Below are 25384 nucleotides of genomic sequence, written 5' to 3'. Positions count from 1 at the left end.
TCTCCCACCGCTGATTTAACGCCTACAATTCAACTACCAAATCGCTCTCTCCATTCCCCGGAGGAAGTCTCTGGACAATCCATAGCAGCAGACGACACAGGGTGAACCGCGAGTTCTCAGAGCTGAGCCGACTGAACCTTTAGATTGGGGGCTGTGTAACAGCCTCTCAACCTGTTCGCAGTATATTGTCGTGGAAATTAAAACTCAGATCGGATCGGAAATACAACGGCGACTACGGCAACAGAAAAAGGACCACGAGTTTGCAGCCTGGAACATGCAATACCTTTTTAGAACCGGCTATTTAACGAAAGACAAGGACGACTCGGTAAATAATCTTGTCTTGTCTTGAGTCGTCAGTATTTGACTAACTACCACGATTTGGAAATGGTCCTCAGCGAATTCAATGCAAAAATCGACAAAGAATTGGTCCTCCGTGGAACTGCTCTGGGCAAATAGTCACCACTATATAACTAACCAGAACGAAAGAAGGCTCATAAAAAACATGGCAACCTCATCGACTTCTCTCTTCGCCGCAGGATCCACAAGAGAACATAGGCCACACCAGATTGGACGACGTTTGCCTAGTCAACGTTCTTATTAAGAAAGGAGCTGCATCTAGCATCCTTGATGTACGCCCGTACCGCATGGTGAATTGTGACGGATTGCGGATAGCAAATAATGGTAGTAGTATCATCATTCAAACTGTCATCGAAACTGAAAAGCTCCAGTACAAACCAAATACGTCGAAATATGTCACGGCATTAGAAAAAAAAATTCTGAAAACTCTGAGTCGACACTAGAGAGCCAATAGAGTTGATGTGGATTCCGCTGAATGATGATTTTTGAGAAAATCATCGAACATCGGAATGAAAGGTTTGACAAAGGTTCCAACAGCCAATGAAAGCGCAATTTAAACTATCAGGGGCCAACCTCACTGCTGACAAATTCTGCAGAAAGGAACGCAAGTATATAAATGACAAGGTCTGCAGACTGGGCGACAATTTTAGAAGATATAACTTAAAATTAACTTATAACTTTACGAAGAGAATGACAGTGAGAGTTCACACTAACTCCATATTTTGAAGGAATCTTATGGGAAACGCCGAGCAGACAAAAAAAGGATGGATCCAATATTTCAAGCAGTTACTCAATGCCATAACACAATCTCTGCACATTAAAGGACCCTGTTCCACCACTCACTCTCAAAGAAGGCAGTGATGCATTTACCATAAAACGATTAGAAACAACAAAGCGTGGTTGTAGATGAAATACCTGCGGAACTACCAAAGACGACAAGCGTGGGATTGGCGAGCAGGCTTTGATCTGAAGAAACTGTGCCGGAGGATTGGCGCAAAAACGGCATTTGCCCTATTAGTAAAAAGATACTGCAAGAATTATGCAGGGGTATCATTGCTGTGTAGATCTTACAAAGTATTTGGGAAGATAATCCAAAGAAGGCTCGACTCCCTCCCAAATAAGAGAGAATATTCTCAGTGAGACAGATATTGTAAGAGAGATGTTACGGCAGTGAGGCATTGATAATGAATCAGGCAGAAAAGTACAACATGAATATTTTGGAACATTGAGTCCGCAGCAGAATTTTAAGCCCAGTGAGAATGGACAACGAACGGTGAATGAGATAAAATTCGGAGAATAGAGCAAAACCCGCTATCTATATTAAGTGGGCAGGTTATGTAGATCGTATAGGTGTCGGAGAAATTTCCAGTGGCCTACTTACAGGGGCAGGATGGGAGGTAAACGACCACTTAGAAAACCGTGAAACAGATGGGAGAACTCAGTGGACAACACAAGTCGCACGCTGCTCAGTTTCCAGCATTGAAGGACACGGTCGTTTGACGGGGAAGAGTGTAAACGAACACTTCGAAACGCCATAGAAAAAAAAGCACACCAGCAATATAGGCAGTTCTGATGGTTTAATCTTCTAAATTTATTCCATACTTGAGGTGCTGATCGAGGTATCCCCTTGGATTGACTTGTGGCTGATATCACTAATCGCGGAGGAGAATACTCGGAACTCATTGTTGCATCGGTGCTTGTTCCACGGACAGCAAAGATGTTTAGTAGACCTTGCATCTAATGGTGTGTATAGCAAGCGTGACATAGATCGATACATCAGTCTTAAAATGTAAAGGTACCAATGGATGCCTTCTTTATCCTCTTGTTGGTATCTTATTAAATATGTCACTTAGAATTTCGTCAAAATGCTGTCTAGTTCTCCTTTATCCCCGCTTGTCGATATTCGGCAGCGATTCCGATTCTATTCTATGACTTCCATTGATATAATCTTCTTTCCCCACCACTTCGGATAGCTTTTCTATTTTTGCGACTGACAAACTCACAACAGAAGAACAACCACAAAAAATGCTGACCTAGACAGACGCTCGTTCATATGGATTTCGAAGTAGTTTCAAGAGGTCATTATTTCTGCGTAGTTACAACCATCGTGAATTCTGAGTTTCTTACTTTCCTTTCTCGGGGTCAAATAGAGTCAGCCCCGACATAATAAGTGACAACTTTCTTGACATTTCCGCATTCAGGAAGAAGCAAGTATAAACCCCATTAAGTCCTGCATTCGATACCAATGAATCGTTTCGCCTCTCCAAACTCTGAGTCAACCCTAGCCCAAATTTAGAGCAAATTCATACCCCAAGATCCGAAAAAAACTCTTTAAAATGCCTGTCTTGACTATATCGGAGTAAAAATTTTACGATTTTAGGAAACCCATGAATGGAAAATGGTCGCACTCCACTACTCAACACTTGTGTCGGCAAACTGAACATAATTTACTTTTCAAACGTCCCCGTGTCCAGGCGAAAAAATGTTCTTATTAAAATTTCAATTGGTATCACATTGATGGGAAGCGAAGGAGAACAGGAGGAGAACTGAATATGGGAATACCAGCAAACAATATTGGGCGTTTGTGTACATACGATATACACCCAGCCATAGCTAATCAGCTAAGTATCCAAGCATGGATTATCTGGGGATCAATTTTTACGAGCCGGCTACGTGTTGGGGGTTGAATATTTCGCTCGAGTTCAAACTACGCGTTTTTGCAATTACGAATTTTTATATGTTTGCCACTCTTTTTACAGTCATGAGTTCAAATTACAAACCTGGACAAGCTGCTTATATGGACAATTACGCAATAGTGCGGTGGTGTAACGTACGCCTGGAAGAGATAAAAAGATTCAAATTTAAATGGGTTTTTGTCTAAAGCGTTTGGAACGGAATCATTATTGGGGATACAATTACAAATGTGGTTGAATCATTAAAAACACAAAAAAAAAACAGGAAAAAATATAGTTATGGAGGCCGGTTTTTAAATTATAAGATGCGGTCGTTGGACCCAAACAGCTGGAGGGAATGAATACAGGAGATTGAAGCACAACCTGGCCTGAAGCATTATCACATCATCCTCAAGAAGCCGGTCCTGTCGAGAATTGTGACAAGAGCAGCGCGACTCGCGCCGTTGGACTGCTCATTCAGAAGTGTCATAACTGGCTCCGAAAAAGTTCAAAGTCAGAACATGTACAGTATGGCATTCCAACCATGGCTTAGAAGTTGTAAAAGAAATGCTTTCCGTGTTATGATCACGTACGAGTACTTCTCCAAGCAGCTCTTTGATCCGAGCGACCTCGCAGTTAAGAAATCCTTATGCGCAGACCAACTCCGCCCAGTTGTCAAATCGTAGTCCCTAACGGCAAGGGTCTTAAATGCTCGACCTGCGTCCTAGTTTGACACATAAATAAACAGCAATGGAGGCTACTTAAAACACCCACAAGTTGGTCTCAAATTCCCTATGTAGAACATAAAGAACTGCCAATATTCCCTTGATTACTTCCTGATAAACAGTACGTTTAAACATAAACCCGAAGCCATCTACGTTTCCACTCCTTGATCACCAAGCCATTAATGTTGATATTCCAACTTCCTAATAGAATCATGTCTCTAAGTTCCAAGAGCGTCAACTCAACTCAACTCTCAAAACATCTCGCTTCCTGGAAATGCAGAAATCCTAACCAGTTTTTTATCTCTCCATACTGCACATGCTTGACCAAGGCTTTGCATTCCCAGAGAACCTGCTTTGTTTCGACGCGCACTTCTGCAAACAGGCTTACTAGCTCTATCCCAGCAATTAAAATCGTGAAAGGCAAAACCGTTGCAAAATTATTTTTTTTTTGTGGGTAGGGTGGGCGAGTATGTTTTCAGGCAGAGTGTAGGACTCCCGCAACGGTACACCATGGAACTACCACCTAATTACCTCCTCGTCATCAAAGCGCTAATCTGGAATAGTTTGACACATTACTTCGACCGAGCCCTCCCTATTTTCCACTTTTGGGAGCCTTCAAGTCAGGGAATCTCTTTCACCAACAGGCAAGGAAAGGAATTGTTAGCTTAAGGAACCCTTACCATTCGGTCTCTCCACCGGTCGAACACAATCTTCTTTGCAACAAGAAGAACCTAAATGTAATGCAGAACATGACTTCATGTACCAGCGCTCCTCAGCATTTCTGACCACGTTGTCTAGAGAGATCTCCCCTGTGTCTGAATGAAGCGAAAGCTACCACCTTCCACCAGAGAAAAAGGTGTAATCGGCGTCGTCCACCACTTCATCGCAGAACAAACAAGCAAGAGATCGTGCCTTCATGATCTTGCACAGGTAAGACTACCCACTAAGACCCAGTCACGGATCCAAATTGTCACCTCCCTTAAATCGTTTCCCTTGCGCCTGTAGATAACTTCTTAGCAGGAAGAGCAACGGGGATCACTCTCGTGATTACCATCACGGTCGGTTCTGAGACAGTGCAATAGGCAGATGCCACCCGGAAAGTTTCCCTTCAAGATGTTTACGATAGATCTCCTTACCAAGGGCATCAGCCCATATCTCTGCACCGTAGAATAGAACGGACTGCGCTACTTCCATAAGAAGGCATCTCCTGGTAGATATAGGGGCCCCAACACCCACCAGTAATCGAATTAAGGCCAAGAATCCCGCTCCAGCCTTATCTGCTGCAATTTTAATTTGCTAGAAGAAGTTTATCTTCGAGACGAGCGTTAAACCTAGATGTTTAACCGTTCGTTTTGACTCAATAGCCAACTCTCCGAATGATGTGGGATGCAGATTCGAAATTCTCTTTCGATTGAAAGTGTTTTTTCCAGCGTAAGGCTGAAACCATAAGTAGTCATCCATACGTTTACACGTCGCATCAATGCTGTGTCGGGCAACAAGTGCCGCAACATCATACGCATAACCAACCAGGTACGACTCTTTTCGCTTGTCGAGTCTTAGCAGACTATCGTGAGCTCCATCCTCCTCTGGCATTCTAACGTCTAATATAGCAGTGGGCGGTTACTCAGATAATTCCTCAATATCGGCAAGAGATAGTTCCGCACGCCGAATAAATTCTCTAAAGTGAATAACATATCTGTCCATCTTACGGAATTGAAGCTATTTCTATCAACGCAGTTCAGGGCCTCCTTGATTAGCGTAAGTCACGCCACCAAGGAAAAATGCCCTTCTTCAAGCAAGCTTTGAACGCGTCGTTAGTGGACCACCAGTTTATATACTTCTATATTTAGCTCATTTACTAGGTCCTGACAAATAAAACAAACCCCTACGAATATGATGTATTGGTGGTCACTTGTCTAGAAGTCTTTCAGTACTCTTTGACCATCCATCGACGGCGTCAGTAATTCCGACTTAAAGGTTACGTCAGGGATGTTTCTTTCGAAGACTGGGTATCAAAACGTTGGGGTGTATCCGGTGTTTAAAACTAAGAGTCGGTGAGACATGGCCCATTCAAGGACCCTAGAATTGAAGTCACCCCTACTAGGATCCGGTCCTCCGTACCCAGAACGCCGTCATACAGATCATCAAGCCAGCGTCAAGTCTGGAATTGTCCCATCATCTGGTGTTGGCTAAACGATAAGAAACGTTATCTCTAAACACCGAATCCAATCAAACCCTTCACCTCGGTCTTGGGCGAGAACCCGAAGTCGCGTGCCGTTCCGAAATCATATGGCAGTACCCGATTAGTCGAGACGCTGTCAAGCTGGCTTCTTGTTGCTAATTAGCACTAGATAACAGCTCGTTTGCCAGTGCGTATTAAGTTGTAGGATGCGGATTATGCTAGCCGCGTCGTAGCCCTGGAGATTGGGCGACGCCTCGACCTCGCAATGTGGGTAACGCTTTCACCAGACAAGCCATGATCCCGGCAAGAAACGGAATTCTCTTTTTCATTACAAATCTTCACTTGGTGACCCACCTGACCGCATCTGCGGCATACTGTTTTCCTGTGAAGAAAGGGCATTGACTCTAAACTAGAAATCGGAGCCTTCTCTGCCAATACACACTCTTGTTAGTTTTCTTCGAGCCTAATTCAACGAAAACTCTTCCACCCTTTATTTTCCATATGGAAGCCATTTCTGCTCCATTGACTTCAGGGTTCACCTTATAGCGGATTTCACTGAGCACTTACGCAAATGTTTTGCCTTTCGTCAACTGCATAAGCAGAGCTGGCGATATAGTCCTTCTTCGTTTCCTCATCTTCCCCGTTGGCGATTTATAATTCGGAAAGGACTTGGCTTCGGACGGATGGTTTTTTGGGCCCTACAAAACTGTAAAGTCTCTTCCAGACGTGTTTTCTTCTTCCACTTTCTCCCCAGAAGGTTTTGAAGTCAGCTTTCTACGATCCGTTTGGCGCTTAAAATGTTCTCAGTAGGAAGTGCGGCTGTTTCTAGTTTCACACGTTTTCCACTGATGTTCATGATCTCCTATAGAAGAAATACGGTCCAGAAGTTATTTTAGTTTCATCACCGCATTCGCCTCACCATTGCCGCGCATTTCTTGATAAGCCTTTCCTCTTCGGCTCTAGCAAGGACAGTCGACTGCGTTGCCCCTAGGCTTCTGTCCGAATCCTCCTACTCAGATTTAGGGATTTTCCCTGGGCTTTTCTGCGGAATAGGGACACCATAAATTACTGGAGTTCCCATCACTGCACCAGCAGCCACATCACTTTACAAGACTTCCTCTTTATTTCAGCGTCCCGGTATTTCGCCAGGTGTTTTAGCCAATACTTCTTCTTTCGCTGGGCCCTGCGGTGAGCGACGCCTTTTGATGCTGCACCCGAACGCAGTCAGGTATTCCTTCTTCTCTGCTATTTCGTTGATTTTCTGAATTGTATAGTTTTTCTTCTCCATAGAAAAAGTTTAAAGCTCCAACCATTAGAGGTTTCTTATCCCCTAGAAACAATCAATGCCTACTGAACAGCCATTTCAACGTGAGGTGGAAGCGCGCTAAAATTATTCCCATCTCTAAACAAATTGAAATTTCTCTCCTCCCTGAAAGCAAAATGGGTAATTCCATCTTCTGAAGCTCAGCTAAAATGTTCAAGCGGCCTGTGTGATATTAAAAAGATCGTGGAATGGTACCAAACATTTTCTATTCGCCAAATAAACAGATCATTAGGTTGAACACAGAGCCTTAATTTTCTGTCGGCGTAACTGCGAGACACTTACAATACCTTGGCATTCTGACATCAGGGAAGCTTTCGACTCCACATGGAAATTCGTAATAGTTCATAGTAAAAACCTACGCTTCATCCGCGTCTCTGTCACCCAATCTTTAGCTTTCAAGATTGCTGCCAATCCCAAGTGAAAATTCAGTAACAGATCTCTACTCCCTACACCAGTCCTACTAAAATCCCACAAGTATCCTTTGTTCCTGCAACCCCTCATCTCGCTCTTCTTTGTGGACATTCCTAAGCCTGCTTCCACTTGCATTGCCATCAAGCTCCTCCGATATGCCGACCTGAGTGTAAACTCGTAATTCTCCATTTATCCAATAGGGACCCGCTCCTTAACGAACGTGATGAAGCAGGTAATTTCTGTCAGCCCTGCTGAAGCCGGGCTTCCGTCAGCGCCATCCGACCATCTGACGATACCAACCAAAGGCGACTTGGCCAACAGTGTCTTTATTTGCATTGAAGGTTACCGAAGCGGATGGATTGGCCTTGTATAACGACGCCAAATATTCCTGATACGGGTGTCAAGACACTTGAAAATCACTGGTAACGAGGAAGCTGACAGACTGGCTGGGCAAGGATCTGGATTCACAATGGTGGATCCCGAGCCAGCTATTGGCATCCGGTTATCCATTATCAAATCTGCTCTGAAGGGTGAAAACGCATGCAGCCGAATGGTGGCGGGCCGCTAGAGCGGTATATTTGTTATTTCTTAAGGACCTGAAAACTCTAGTGGGATTTTTAATGGGTCACTAGTCCTCAAACTACTACATGGAACCAATTGGGATGGTGGCCTCGGTTAAATGTAACAATGTGAGGAGAAGGAACAGACGACCCTGCACATCATTTCAGGCGCTCTGGGAGCGAATATGGGCGTTACTGCTCCATTAAGTGCGACAATATCCAGTGAAATCGGACATAAAGGAGCGGAAGCAAAAAGCGTATGATCAACAAACAACTGGGCTTACTTCCATGGTACTCGCGGGGAGAGAATTGATTAGGAGATGATTAAAAGAGCGAGAGAGGGATCTTAAAGTGGTTTGTTCTTCGCATTGGAACACTGGTGCCAAAGTGGGAAAAAGGAGAGAGAACTTGTGATTATAAAAACAAGGCAAGGTTTCCGTGATGGTCATGTACTGATGAGACTGCCGTTAAAGCGCCGCTTCCTCGACGTGAGAAGGACAAAGTGTGGTGTATATATTGGATACCCGGCTCTCCAAGGAATATAAAGGACATTATGAGCAAACCTGGGCTTTAAATTCGGACGATGTAAAGCTCATGAGAGAAGACTTAGAATTTTACCATATCAGGAAACTGTAGAGTATCTGTTTTATTTGGGAGTGAATAGCGATGTGCGATATGCTTGTTCCCAACGGAGTTGCACGGAGGATAGAGCAGGCACTGCCTGCAACCCTGCCTGCTAAATGTTGTCAATTGAAACCTTAAGCGAAAAAAGGAGAAGAAAAAGCAAATAAATAGCTAAATCATGTCAGTGAGATTATATTTGTAGTGACTATATCCCAGCTCTTTACCTAAAACAGAAAACCCTTGAACGAAGAAGACCCATTGTGATGAGGATACGAGGATACGGGCACTGGTTCAAGAAAATAGAAGTGGACTCTCTCACAAAAATCCAACTGGTGACACCGCTGGGATCAAAACTGACCGCAGCAAGGCTTACAATATTGCTCTTGCATATATTTCTCCCACACAAGAGCCATGGTTTCGGTTTAATGAAATCTGTCGTATTGGATCGGTAACGGGAAATATCCCATTTGTAGGTAATGTATATTACATCACTTTTAGAGAAAAGTGATACAAACTTAAAATTATTTACGTCAAAGTCAGCTAAGACAACCGCATTTTATATTACAAACGAATTCACAAGCGATAGCTGGCTTCAGCTTGGCCTTCGCTGTCGCTTGAACTATGAAGAACAATGAGGTTTGGTGAAATTTTGTATTATGATATCACCTCGGCAAGGATGTCACAAAACATTACTTATCACAAGAGTAATGTCATGGTTACTTTGCTACTCGGCAGTGTTTCGGTGATTTTATGATTTCAGGTCATGTAATATTAAGTGATATTGTGATGTTAAGTGATGCTATGATAATTGTTTATGTTTGGATCGTGATAACACTTTTGCGGTGATTATCCATCTCTAATGTCCTAATGTCGAAATTCTTACAAGCAACCATACTGAGAAAATTGTGAACCGATCACCTAATTTCGCTATGGGGAATTGGAAGGTGAATGAGAGACTTCAATGCTGTTCAAGGACCGTAAAGATAGATTATTTTAGAAAAGAGGAACTCAAACACCGTGAGAATGATAGAAAAATCGACAGCTGCCGTAATATACTTTGTAGGGGGAGTAGGTGATATATGTAATATCGCAAAAGTCATATCACCTTCAAGTGTAATATCACATACCCCACATCGAGGGGGATCAAAAAATTACCAGACATCATAACATCACCAAATATTAAAATATAATATAACCCAAAATTATTGCATCACAAAAATGATGGTAATATTACTTCTTTGGTAGGTAATGTTTTGTACTGTGATATCACATTTCAAAACATCACCTAACATTATCGCTCTTTGTAGTACAAGTGGCGACGGCAGTTAGCGAATATCGAGGAAGTGACGACGCCGAGCATTGCTTGCTGACCAGCCAAAACAACAGCCAATCATTTTTTTGACTGGTATTGGGTTGGCTTTGGGCTGGCTTCGGACTGGTTCTGGGCTAGTTTTAGGCTGAATTTTGGCTAGACAATTATTTCGTGTGCAAGATTGATGCATGTGTGAATAGCGTTGGGCTTTGTCCTAGGACAAGCTACCGAGGCGACTATCGAGTGCCAATGGCGATAAACGGCAACGAGCCAGTTCTCTCGGCTGGCTTTGCTGTGAAAAGACGATTTCAATTATGTGCGTAATAAATAAGCTTTTAATTTTAATTATGCCAATCAAACATAACTTCTAAGGGAATATCGTTCGTTCGTAAAAATCATGATTCCTTGTTTTTGCATGTGAATGTGTATGTAATAATTATATCGGCCCTTTTTTCTTTTTTCTTCTTGCATAAAAGGTTGATTCATTCGTCATTGATACCTATTGGGCGCTGTTATACGCTTTACCCAATGAATGTTTTAAATGCAGGGCAAACCACACCAGTGATAAGTATTATTTGGGAAGTGTTAATATTTGATATTTATGATATAACATCATATATACAGTTAAGATAATGGAAGATGATGTTTGTGATATTACTACGTAATATCACTTTTTTCGAAAAGTGATATGATATCACGAAGGTGATATTTCGCGCACCTCGAATACTTTGAGGATTTCAAAGGATTGGGAATGAATGGCATCTATCCATCGATGCTAGATGGCATTATAGAACAAGGAACTATGCTATCGGTACCTCTGTGAGGTTAATGTCAGACAAAACTATTTTCACTGTTAGCTAGAAGCTATGAGCACAATATTCACCACAAATCTAGATGCATTACTCAACTTCTAACCTTTGGATTTATGTATATATTAAGAGCCCCGTAATGAAAATAACCCGGAAAAAACACCTTATTTTTGTTGGCTCCCAGCAAATTTCATAATCAAAATCTTTCATCCACAATATCGTTATCGTTTCTTCACTAATTATCCTCGCTTCCTTCACTCTATTCTCATTCCAAAAATATTATCCGAATGTAAACAGAAGACAGCCATCACTGGGTGGAGTGTTGTTCAAAATCTACTTAATTCTATTCTTACTTTCCCCCATTACTCAATTCACCACCAACGAATCCAAAAGAGTGGGGCAACATATAAATGAGTGAATCAAGGGAGAAAGTCGACGTGAATGCATATACATGACACATGAGTCCCTAATAAAAGAGAGGATGGGTGACATGAATCATGCAGGTCACGATATGTTTCCATTAATCATAAGTAGGATGGAAGTACAAAGTGAATGCCATTATGTGTGGAAAACAAATTGTGTGACATCCTGTAACTGAATATCGGGGCTTTTCCTTTTCTCGGTTCGAGTGCCACTTTTATTTTCATCGAAATTCCGACAGGCAAGGGAGAGGTGAAATGGTGAGAGTATTTTTGAGTATGAGTATCGATGCTAGGAGTTTGATATCACTCAAGTATCCTTTGTGAACCTGTTCCCTTTCCTGGGTCCCAAGTCAGTCCTCATCCTTCCACCCCTTTGATTACAAATACAGCTCACGGATACCCTCGAGACTAGCCCTTGACAATAAAGTCAGATTAAAATCCATGAATCCTCAAAAACTAAATCTCTATCGATTCCATTTTGCATCCCCTACCTTAAAATTGGACCCCCAGACGAATGAATGAGTGATGAAAAAACTTTCAGGACTATCACGAGTAAGAGAATGATGACTTCGGGAACGAAATCTTCAGATGACTTCGGTAACCGGCTTAAAATGTGACTAGAATAGTAAATGAGAAGCGATGCTGATGGTCTATCAATCGATCGATTCATTGTCTTGACAACGGGGCTGTCAAAGGGAATAGAGGGTTCGCTGTCTCTATCCATCCCCGTATCCCATCCCACTAGTCTGAATACATGTGCATTAGGGCGAATATCTAAACCCGCTTGGTTTTACTTTTATTTCAAGCGTTGAATTGCTTTGTGTAACCCAAGACAATAATTTTTCACGCATTTCTGGTTGCTGCGATAAAGGGCCACAGCATTGCGGGCTTGAGCCCTCTTCCCTGTTTAACTTCAATTAGATATAATTGACACGTTATATACTCAGCGCACCATCGTCTTCCTCATTATACCCTCGGTCATCACGTTTCATTTTAATTACTGGTTGAGCATGAATTGCGACGAGCAGAAAAGCGATTTTATACACAGAGAAAGGAAACCTTTCTCCCAGGTCACAATTCCGTGAACTCGGAAAATACCAGTTGCAGAAGTTTTTACCAATAAGTCAGGATGACAAGACAAATAGAGAAATTTGATTTGCGACCGCATGGATATCAAATGGGACGATAGCTTGGGTATTTTTCTTAGTAAGTAAAATTGGAAACTGTTAACCCCATTCCAGAGGAGAATCCTCAGAAGAATTTTTAGCGTCCCTGTATGAGGATGAGCAATTCTGTACCTAAACAACGGTCGGTCGCCTAACCGATAGCATTGTGGATGATCTGGCCCAAAGTATGTGGGGGAAACATCGAAAAAGCGACCTTGGAAAGGTGACAGCTACGGAACACCAATTCCGGTGGCCTAATTTTTTGAAGAATATATCCACACTCTTATGTAGATATGCAAAACGTGTGGGTTTTCATGGTTTGAATTCTATAAACAAAGTCAACGAAAGGACGTTTCATCGTCCACAAACCGCTCATAAAATAGGAAAGAGACTTCTTTCTCTTTAGCCTACTTACCGTAGCAAAAACAAAATCGGCAAACCAAGTACCTGCTCAATCAAATTATCCTGTCAACGAGGAGCGTTTGCTGGTAGCACTTACTGACCTTAATAAACGTACAGATGAAGTAAACTAAGACAGAAATGAAGGTCCAAGGGGTTTTCTGTAAGTTCCTGTCTTGTAAAATCGAATTCACAACCCTTTTCCTCTCAGGTATAGACACAATCGCCACAAGACCCTCACAAGGCTACTCACCGGAAAAACTGAGCCAAAAGCTTCCCCCTCCTCGCATCTACCAGACAGTGTTGTCTTTAGAGAAATCCCGTGTATTTAAATAAAATTGTTGATGAATCTCATTTCACCCTCCACTGGAAAAAAGGTGTGAATGGTGTCGTCCAAAACCTCACTGCAGTACACACAATCAGGGAATCATGCCTTACCAATCTGATGCAGGTAAGACTGAAAACTTCCACGCCCACTTAGGAGCTGGGTAAGGAAATAGTTTCACCATGCTTCCGATGCAGGCATGCACCTAAGTTGTCAGTGAACCATGTAGCTTGGCTCTTCTCCCTTGCATTTGTATATAGCTTTACGCTCCCTTCGTAAGAAGGGCAACAGGAATCACTCCCGCAATCACAATCAGGGCCAGCTCTCTGCACTTGCGCAGGACACATACGATATATCTCCTTGCTAAGAGCATCAGCCCATACTTCTGCGCGTATAGCAGTATAGACTGCAGTTAACTCATTAGAAGACGGGGTCTATTAGACGTAGAATTCCCAAGTTTGTCATTAGCCGACTTAAGGCCGAAACAGCAGGCAGATTTGCCGCTGCTGCCTTGATTTGCTCGAAAAAGATCGATACGGGTCGGGATTCTCTACTACTTCGACTACTTCGGGGTTTTCCAGTGAAAATTGAAACTATGAGCAGTCATCTGCTGACTCGTCGCATCAATATGCCAAGTTTACTTTACGCCTGTTCGTCAGTACTTCCGGCAACAAGCGCCGCAATGTCTCCTGCATAACTGTCGAGTCTTAACAGACTATCGCAGGAAGTTTTTTAGGGGTCCGGCCCAAGGACGGATGCCAACTTCCTACAAGCTATGGAAGTATTTAGAATTTGGGAAGTACTCGTCCGAACACATTTTCGTTATAACCCACATACATAGTTTCCTTAACTTTCCGACAACACGTATGGGTTCAGTGAGTCTACTTATGATGAGGTTTTCAAGCATTTTCCCGGTCATGTCAAGCATACAAAGTGCTCGGTATACAGATGGCAGCTCAGAGTCGCCTTTCCCTTTGCTGATCAACGCAAACATCGCACCCTTCCAACGGTCCTGGCCTTCTTGTTTTTATAGAGAAAAGTGGGCAGCCTTGGGCGACTCCCACGCTGGTGCCATCGACTTGTAAGGAATGCACAGGAATAGTGCCCGTACAATACAGACCACTACCTCGGCCTTAAGTGAACAGGGTTTCCGCAAAGTGAGCTTTGCTTCTGCTTATTGCGCTACGGAGTCTCCTTTTGTATGATCCGTACTCTGTCATTGTGGTACATGCCCCCTCCCTTTCGTTGAAACGTTGTGTCAAACGGCGGAGTTTATGACCATCCTTTCGCAGTTTGGCAATGGCGACGTCTCTGCAACCACTTTCTCCAGGCTAACCCTCCTGGCTAGCGCTTGGTTCAGATTCCTCCTCTGATCGCATCACATCACATGATCTCCATCCTCCGGTATACCATCGCATCTAGGACAATTTAACGAATCATCCAACCAAAATGCAGACACTGCTAGTAGTAACCACCGTGCCCAGTGAAGAACTATGTAATGCGTTTTTTTTTGTAGGAGATGCTGGGAGTCTTGAGTTCGCATCCACTTGATGACCGACCAACGCACTTGGCAAGCAACTTACTTCCTCTCTTGTGATCCACGGACTTCTCTTTTTTTGGGTTAAACATCCAAGTATCAAAAAAGTTAACTGGCGGTTTCGTCCAGGGCAGAAGCAACTCGTCAGACGCTGCCTCACCTCTGCCCTGAAAGCAAGAGTGACCGAAAGTAGCGACAGGTGGTAATCGTGGTGGTCTGGTCTATCATTAAGTGGATGCAGACTCAGGAATCCCAGCATCCTCAACAAAAAGATGCAATTCGGCCTGGTTTAAGTCTGAACTTATGACGGATTTCACTTCAATATAATTCTCACCCAGGTCGTCTTTGCAAATATATATAAATGGAGTGATTACCACCTGTCGCTACTTTCGATCACGCAGTTCCCAGGGCAGAGGTGAGGCGGCATCTGATGAGTTGGCTTTGCCCTGGACGAAACCGTCAGTAAACTTTTTTGTGTAATGTGATAGTTGGACTCACTATGTTTCCACTCAAGTAACACCCTAATGTAAGGAAAGAGCTCATGCTATCAACAGCCCTTCCTAGACTTATCCCGTCCGGGTTGTCAAAAATGCATCTTGCATTGCATCTTGTAACCGTATTTTTAATTCTTGTTATCGGTGATATTTTTCATGCCTCCTTGGGTGAAGAAAGTGTACGACGTCAATAAAACGTCTCGACTATAGCGTGGATTTCTGCTTGCTCTTTCAACGAATCATGGATCTTAGCCAAACAGGTCTTAACTTGGAGAAGGAGGCAAGCAGAGTCGGACTGAAGGCAAACACCAACAAAACCAAGGTTCTCAGTCTGAAGGGTCATGACCCTCTTCTTATCTGCTTTAATGAGCAAAACAATTAACAGTTTGTACCTCTTGGAAGCTGTTTCTATAACTTGGGAGTCTACCGACTGCGGGATAGAACTTTATATCGTCCGATACATTATCAGAGCGGGACAATAACAAATGAAGACGAAAGTGGCAGTGAATAGATCAGACATAAAGAAAGTGTGACAATTCCATCACTATATCTAAATGGAACCCACTATCCAAGGGTGGGCGGCCTGGTCTGATTATGCTTCAGGTTAAAGTTGCGTAATTAGGCAAGTCCTCACACGACCTCCGCGTGGTGGCCGCTGGAAACCGTCTTCGGGCGGGCCAAGAGTGTGTAAGGCCGGGCTGGGAGTAGGCCCATCCAACTGACGAGGATCTGCTTGTCTGCTGGTCATGTGTTAGGGGCAAGTAGATCTGGCGGGGGGATGGACTGAAGTAACAGCCCGGGGATCGTCCTCCCTACATCGGAGAAGGTGCTAATAGGACCCCAAGCCAAGGTGGAACAGCATACGCCGAGGACTGCGTGGCCAATGGGGAGCTTGGTCTTTAGTATGCGAACTCTGAATAACTTGGGCACCTTCAGTTTCAAATAAGACCCTTACCCTGGTGGCCGGGCCAGCCAGGGTGGACATTCTTCCCGGACTACTCGTGGGACCAAGACATGGACTCAATTAATAATAAAAAAACCAAAATGACGATAGAAGAGGAGGCGATGATGCCAGGCGCATCATCGGAGGACGAGCTGCTGGCCTCCAGCCAGGAGACAGTGGCCGTCGAGAGCAGTACACTCGGTGCCAGCCGTAGCACCGTTATGCTGAAACCAACCGCAGGGACCTCACGGAGCGAGGCGTCAGACGGACTAGTGGATTCTAGCCTGGAATCCACTGCCGTCAGGCTGGGTGTAGCGAGTACCAGACATAGTACTCCTGACCCGAAGCCCTCAGCGTCGGGGGATCCCTCGAAAACGAAAACCGACAAGAATCGCCGGAAACCGGCTAAGAAGCGAAGGTCCACGGGTGTCCTGCTCAAGAGTCAGTACCAGAAGGCCATGCATATTCTCGGCAAGATTGCCAAGAATAAGGAGGCCGGTACTGTCGACGAGCGGGATGAAAAAGACCTCGCTAAATACCAGGCGATTGTTGATGAATACAACAGCAAACGCCGGGCTGACGAACAGAAGGCGAAGCCCATCGCTCTAAAACGTAACCGATCTCAAGACGAGGTCGAACAAGATAAAAAGCGGAGTAGAGTGGGCAAGAGCGCAGACGCCAAGCAACATACGAAGGAAATTGTTCAGCAACCGTCAGCCGGCGGGCCACGTACTGCGAAGACCTTCAGCGATGTGGCCAGGAGTCACTTATGGGTGGCGCTGGCGGATGGCAATTCTGCTAGCGGCAAACTAACGCTGGAGGTGTGGACCAGTGTTGAGGCTAGGCTGTCGGGCATGGTCTATGAACATCTCGTGGAAATCGGAGGCAAGCACCCGGGACTCTCTCCCCACTTTGATTCATCTCATGTGGTCCGTGGGTTCCACGTAATAGCTTGCATGGACCAGTTCTCTAAGGACTTTCTCGGCTCGTGCGTCGCTAAGATCAGCGACGCTTGGGAGGGCGTTAAGCTCAAGACTATCCCTTACGACGAGATTCCCAGGAGACCGGTCGCTCGCATTTGGTTGCCGAAGATCCGCATGGAGAAGGACAAGCTGGTCCATTTCCTGCGCCTTCACAACCCCGGGATTCCCATGGACGACTGGGTTGTTATAAAGGAGGAGGAACCTCAGATAAACAGCCAGCCCGCACTACTCCGCATAAACGAGGAGTGCCTGGAGGCACTGAAAAAGGCCGATTACAAAGTGTGGTTCGGAGTCAGGAATGCCAAAGTAAAAGTGTTCCGCTCTGCAAAACCGGACGACGACCTTGACCCAATCGACGCCGCCAACGAGCTGTTGGAGGAGATGACGATCGACGGTCCGACGGGGGCTGTCGAACCCCCCACGAAAGCAGATCATGCTGAGGGTAACGCAGATAAATCTGCAGCACTCGAAGTGTGCCTCGGCTAATCTGCTCGTCTTCCTCTTAGAGGAAGACATCGACATCGCATTAATACAGGAGCCCTGGGTCGGAAGCGACCGAACCATCAAAGGGCTCCAAAACAAATATTTTAATCTATTCCACAGCACAGGAGACGCTGATCAGGCTAAACCTAGAGCATGTATTCTTGCGAGGAAGAGTCTGCACGCTTTTCTGTGCCCGGACCTGAGTTCCAGTGACCTAGTTGTGGTCAAGCTGGAGCAGGTGGGGGCAGAGAACGTGTATATTTCCTCGGCGTACATGGCTCACGACCGATCAGCTCCGCCACAAGAACGACAACATCTGATGAACACCATAACACCAAAGAAAGCCAACCTGCTGATAGGCTGCGACGCAAATGCAAGGCATACGCTTTGGGGCAGCTCTGAAATCAACGAAAGGGGTGAGTCATTCTTTGATTTTATTATTACTTCAAATTTATCGGTGTGTAACAGGGGCAGTACACCAACCTTTCATTTCCCCTGCTCGGAGAACTGTGACGGTTGGGAAGAGGTCCTTGATATCACCCTAATAACCGACAACGGGATTCTTAGGGTGGAGGACTGGAGAGTGTCTGACCAGAGATCCTTCTCTGACCACAGTTGGATACTCTTCAGTCTAGATCTCGCCGCAGAGGTCCCCAAGCCCTTTAGAGACCCCAGGAGGATCGACTGGAGAAAGTTTGGTCAGGTAATTAAGAACAAACTCTCCGGTGCGCAAATTGGTAGGATTGGCACGACAGACGAACTGGAGTCAAAGGTCGGGGCTCTGGAGAAGGCTTTTGATACCGCCTTCAAAGTCTCGTGCCCTGCTAAGTACAGCAAAAAGACCCTGCCACCGTGGTGGAACGAAGATCTCTCTAGTCTCAGGAAGTTGACCAGAGAAATCTTCAACATCTGCTACAGGCAAAAATACTGGCAGCCATACAAGGACTGCCTAAAGAAGTACAAGTCGGCCATCAGGACCGCCAAGAGGCGGTCTTGGCTAGACTATTGTCAGAACATTGAAAGCACTAGTGAATCCGCGAGGCTCAATAAGATTCTGTCCAAGGAACATAAGAGTCCATCCTTCCTTAAAAAGTCGGAAGGCTCCTGGACGGAATCTTCTAGTGAAACCTTGGAGCTGCTGGTGCAAACGCACTTTCCCTCCAGCGAGGAGGACTGTGAGTCAGAACCTCGCTTGGAGGGTTTGCGGCAACCCCAGCTGTGCGAGACTATCAAATCGGTAATTACCGGGGATAGGATCGGCTGGGCTATAAACAGCTTCTCCGCATACAAATCTCCGGGCCCAGATGGCATAATGCCAGTCATGCTACAGAAGCAGCAGAAAAGGGTTGTGCCGTGGCTTGTTGAGATTTACCGGAGCTGCATCACTTTAGGATACGTACCGCAGTCCTGGAGGCGCGCACGGGTGGTTTTCATACCGAAAGCGGGCAGGCGCGGTCATGAGTCCGCGAAGGACTTTCGACCAATCAGCCTGACCTCTTTCGTGCTGAAGACCCTAGAACGCGTCCTGGACATTCACTTAAGGACGATTATGGAGAGAACGCCTTTCTCCAAGTCCCAGCATGCCTACCTCAAAGGAAAATCCACAGAAACCGCCCTCCACGAGGTAATTGGCACGGTTGAGCGGTCGCTGCAGTACAAGCAGTATACCCTTGCTGCCTTCTTGGATATAGAAGGAGCCTTCAACAACGTCAGTACCAACGCCATCAAGGAAGCCTTGACCGGTATTGGATTGGAGGGGTATCTCACGCATTGGATTATATCCATGCTGAGTACCAGGATAATCCAATCCGATCTGGGAGGCAACCACTTGACCAGAGCTGTGAATAGAGGCACGCCCCAGGGTGGTGCTATCTCACCGGTGCTCTGGTTAATAGTAATGGACAAAATTTTACGTACATTAGACAGCAGCGGGGTGAAGGTGGTGGCGTATGCCGACGACTTGGTGATACTAGTATCTGGGATGTTTCTGTCCATTATGAGCGACATTATGGAAGGAGCGTTGCGAAAGGTGTGCCTGTGGGCCGCAAGATGCGGACTCAGCATAAACCCAACCAAAACGCAACTGATGCCTCTAATGTGAAGTATTTGGGTGTAATCCTGGATCCTAAGCTAAATTGGAGGTTGAACATAGAACTGAGGGTTAAGAAGGCCTGTATAGCCTTCTATGCCTGTAAGAGAACCTTTGCCAGGAAATGGGGTCTCCAGCCGAGGATGGTTCTCTGGATGTACACCGCTGTAGTGCGTCCGATCCTGACGTACGGATCTATTGTATGGTGGCAGGCTTTGAAGAAGAAATACAATAGAACGAAGCTTAATAGGATTCAAAGAACCGCGTGTGCAGGTGCTACGGGGGCTCTGAAGTCTTGCCCGGCAGATGCTCTCAATGTACTCCTGCATCTCCTCCCCCTTGACCTCCACATCAAATATGTTGCAGCGTGCAGTGCCGTAAGACTGCGTGAGTCCGGATGCTGGGCAGCGAAGTCCTATGGCCACAGCAACATTCTAGATGAAATACCTCGAGAAATCTGGGCATCCCCCACGGACTATGTCACACGCAAGCTGAACTTCACGAGAAACTTTGCTGTGGACCTTCCAACCAGGGCAAAGTGGAAGACCGGCGGCGTGTTGCAAGACTATGACACGGTATTCTTTACGGACGGATCAAAGATGGCCTATGGAGTCGGCGCGGGGGTTTTCTCGAATACACACGGTGTATCCAAGTCGTATGGTCTCCCAGGTTTCACCAGTGTATTCCAGGCGGAAGTACTGGCGATATTGGAAGTCTGTCGATGGCTGGAGCGTGATTCGAGTCCCAAGCGTAACATAGCCATTCTGACCGACAGCCAAGCGGCCATCAAGGCCTTGTACTCAACTACGACATCTTCCCGGTTGGTGGGGCAGTGCAGAGACACGCTCAACCATCTGGGCGGCACGCTCAAGATCACTCTCCTCTGGGTTCCCGGGCATAGGAACATAGAAGGGAATGAGCGGGCTGACGGATTGGCCAGGCAAGGCTCTGCTCTTGGCAGTCCCTCGGGGAACACAGTCGGTGTTCCGCTGGCGGCTGTCGGGGGCCGAGTCTACTCGCACTACCTAGCAGCCGCGGGCCTGAGATGGCGAAGGCTTACAAGCTGTGCCAAATCAAGGAGAATTTGGCCCGCTTATAACATAGCCCGATCACGAGAGCTCCTGTGCCAGACGCGTGCAAATGCATTCAAGATTACGGCGGTCTGCACGGGGCACTGGCCCATAGGGGACCATGCCGCTAGGCTCGGCTTACCCTACAACTCGCATTGCCGAAGCTGCGGAGAAGGAAGGGAAACCCTCATGCACTTTCTCTGCGATTGCCCGGCTCTAGCTCGAGTCAGGCTGCGGACACTGGGTAAACCATTCTTTGGGGACCTCGGTGAGATTTCTAGTTACAGGGTCGGAGAGCTGCTTTCCTTCGTGAATGCTACGGGCTGGCTCTGAGGATCCGAGCCAGCTGGACTCCGCTTCCCTGTTCCTATAACAACAGTCACGGTCTTGGGAGTTTGTGGCATCAAAACGGCGCACCAAAGCGCTAATTGGGCTCCTCGGAGCGGCCACTGATACCTACCCTACCTACCATCCAAGGGTGACCCTATAATGGGCCGCCCTAGAAATACGTAGCATAGAACAATGAAGTGAGATTGCAAGCTTCTCGGAAAATCGTGGAGGTAGCTGAAGCACATTGGCGAGAATCAACAATGATGGCCCCTAGGTGTGATTGACGTGCTGTGCTCCATATAGAGGTTTATGGCACCATTTGAACAGACGAGCTTCTTCAAAAGAATACTCAACTTGGTGGCAATCCCATAATGATATATGAATAAAGGAATGGACAAACGGGGTAAACCTCAACTGTGCTCTCCAACTACCAAAAAAAAACTAAAAACAAATTCATTTACCACAAGTTGCCAATTTTTTTTTTGGGTCGTTCAAAATGGAAGGGTGAAGCTCAGCTCAACAAGTGCTGTGGACATCAATTGACTCTTTTGGCGACTTGGACCCTCAATACTTTCCACACAGGATAAAGAAAAGATGAACAGAAACGGTTGGAAAAGCACTGATGGTGTGATAAATCGCGAAGAAGCAATAATGTCGCATTGCCAGACGAGCGACTATTTCAGGAATTAGTCAAGCGCAATGGAGTTGAAAATGCGTCTCGCCCTACGTCTCAAAATAGCTACAGTCATAGTTGTTATTGTTGTTGTTTCGCCGTGCGCTTTTAATAACATGTTGATGCAATTCTCAAATGCAATTGACTTCTTTACCAGCAGTCCGCGGCCGCATACTATGTATTTTATGCATTTCGCGGTTGGCCGGCCAGAGTACATCTGTGCTGTAGCTCCCTCTGATCCGATCTCCTCAGTATCTGATACTTTACTTGTCGTCTGCCTCCAAGAGGGTTTACGTATCTTACTTCCATTTCTTAGCAAGTTTTTCGATTGAGTCATTAATTAAATGGTCTGGATGCCATCTAACACGCGCTGAAATACTTTGCAATCATCAGATTTATGGCGGCTGGTCATTCGTTGTCTATTCTAATTCATGTTTTTCTAATTGAGTCATTTAGCGAAAAATTAAAGATAATGAGAGCAAGGAAAGTAGTATCTTTTGTACTTTGGTTCCGCAATGGGTAGGACATGAGATGACAATAAAGGGATATACATATCTCCCGAATTGGGAAGGAAAGTTTTGACTAGGGAGATTTCGCATTTCACTGCATCTGCCCCAGGCGTATGGTCTAACTCGGAACAATCTGGTAGTGTTTTATGCAAACTCATTCTCGCTCTTTTGGCTAAAGCTAGTTGTAGAGAAAATATAAGCGAGGCGAACTTCGCTACCCAATCCAATAACTTACTCTTTTCAAACCGTGTAGAGCTTGCGCAAATTATGGCTTTTCGGTCCAGTTTCAGAGCTAGAAGAATGAGATGATGTATACCAGGCTACCTTTCATTGTATTCTACGGTATTAAAGGCCTGAGCCCTAGGTACCGATGATTCATGATTTGCTGACTTCCCAGCCACCGTACTCCTAACAATTAATACCTAATCGAGGCCTTTCATTTGATACCCCACATGACTATATTCAGTGAAAAAAACATCCCTTTTGCATAAATGGGGACAACCCTTAAACTCAACGTAGAACGATGTTACTTTTCGCATAGGTGGGCGTTCACAGTTCCCACCTTTTCGCCAAATTTTGTATCAATCGGTACAGCCGTTTCTGAAAAAGGTGCGTGTGGCAGACAGACAGACAAACGGACCTGTGGTGAGTTGCCAGATCTCCCATCAGGCGATGGCTCCCGAGATGGCGAGTAGCGACATATCTATTGATGTGTAAATATGTGTTCATGCACTTTCTTTTCAGATTGTGCATGGGCTAGTGTTTGCACATCTGTAAAAAAACCAGCATGGAAGACGAGAGTAGAAGTAAACTTGCAGGGCCTAGGAACCCTAGTTCCGGTGTCTTTTGGGAGTGAACAAGCGGGATCCCCGTCGTCGATATCCCTCGGCCACAGTGGATCCGAATGGACAACTTGATCATCGTGTCATCTAGAGCTACAGGTGTTTTAGATTCGGAGAAAAAAGTGTTCGCGCGTAATTCAATTTTACCGAGAACACCAGTAAATACAACCAAAGAAAGGTCGGTTTAAAGCAGATCGATGAACTACAAAACCGGTAAGACTTACCGAATTAAAGTCAACAACAAAAGGAAAATAAAAGTGCGAATTCGCCCGCAAGGCCATTCTGTTCTATGCGGAGATTCTTAAAAAGGTCAAAGCTGGTCCCGACCTAAAGGATCTGAGCGGAAATGTCAACAGAATCCGCTGAACTCGGAAATGGAATCGCATGTTAAAATTATTTATTGTTAGAGAGTGCAATGGGAACACCTAATGCCTGCTGTGCAAAGGAAAGGAGAGACAGGATAGCCGGTATATTGCAGGAAGTGGTAAATGCCCGGAATTCAGGAAGGCGTTGACTGAAATAAGAAAATAAGGTTCGTCCAAAAAAACTTCCATCCTTATAGAAACCGTCACAGTGGCGTTTGGGATTTGATTAGTGGAGCAGGTACAATGTACTACGAATCAGGCAACCTTGAGTAGGGTCGCAGAGAAACAAATGCAAGAAAGCGCAGTCTGTTGGCGGCTTTTGCGCAGTTGGATATAGTCATGGCCAACAAGGATGATGTAAAAACTTTTCGGAAAGGAAGGTCTGCCACAATCATAGACCTGGCCTTTGGGAACCTTGCACTGGTACGTGACATGTCCTGGTGCTTCAGCGAGAACTACACCCACAGCAGTCACCAGGTAATTCTCTATGAACTATGGTGGTGGGGGGTGGGGAGGTGGATAGGGCAAAAAACCGAGAAAGATGTCAAGCTGGTCTGCAAAAGCTTTGGATAAGCTGATCTTCAAAGAAGTGTGATTAGACCAACCTAATAAAGCAGGTGCCCCTACAGAAAGAGCTCTCCATCTGGGAGTTTTTTGGACAATGCACCGCGAAGCATGTGATTCGTCCACGGCTAGGAGGTGTCCATTCCTCTGTAGAAGACTCAACTACTGGTGCAGTCGTGAATTTGCCAGCGATCGATCAGCCCGTCACCGACGAATGGCTCAGAGGGCGGTAGGCAGGACCGACCAGAGGCCAAAAGGACACATCTATAAAGCAGCCCACAATACCTTCAAGCTTGCTATTCAGCGGAGCAAGATGGAATGCTTTAAAGAGCTCTGTTCAGACGCGGAAGTAAGTTCGTGGGATAGCACCTCTAGAATCATGTGGTCCAGAGGCCGTTCATCTCCGCGGATTACGTGTGTTACTCTGTTCTTGGAATTCATCAAGGAGTTATTCCCTCAGCAAGAGAGAGGCGCCGACAACTTCTAGCGACCTCTGAATGTGACAGGGATTCCAGCTGTCATTAGAGAGGAGCTGTTGAGATTTGCGGTATACTAGGCGACAGCAAAGCCGCTGGCATGGACGTACCTGCCCTTAAGCTTGCCGTGTAATCTAGATCACACATGTTCGCCGAGTTGTTTATAGCGTGCATGTCGGAGGGAATATTTCTTGCAGCATGGAAGCGACAGAAGCTGGTATTGCAGAAGAAGCAACGGTGGTGGGTTATACCGACGACATAGCACTGGCTATGGTCGCAAAGCATCTCGAAGATGCTAATTTATACTCATGCGAAGTAATCAGTGCTGAATGGAGCTCTAAGGGTGTATTATGTCTTTAGGACTGATTTTAGTGGGTGAAGATCTCACCGCTGCCTTGTCCAGGACAGTGTCTTTTCAAGATTTCCTTTCTTTGGAAGCCAATAAGTCGTCAATCCCCGACATTCAGCGTCAACAATTTTCGGTGTACATCCATACGGGAGGTACGGTTGGTTTGTCGAAATCTTACCTTTTTGATAGTTGACTACCGATATTGAATCGAATAGGATCCAACTAGTATCCGATGAAAATTTAATTTAGTAGTACAAGAATCAGAGAATATCTTTGGCAGTATGCACTAGTCCTATTCTTTCCTACTAAGAATGTCAAACAAAAGACGTCTTGTGGTTTCATCCAGAACAGAGGCAACCCCTCAAAAGTGGCCTCACCTTTGCCATCGG

The sequence above is a fragment of the Hermetia illucens genome, chromosome 6 (assembly GCF_905115235.1).
Source record: "Hermetia illucens chromosome 6, iHerIll2.2.curated.20191125, whole genome shotgun sequence".
Taxonomy (NCBI): Eukaryota; Metazoa; Arthropoda; class Insecta; order Diptera; family Stratiomyidae; genus Hermetia; species Hermetia illucens.
The sequence above is the reverse complement of the archived record's forward strand: the minus strand, read 5'-3'. Positions refer to the sequence as shown.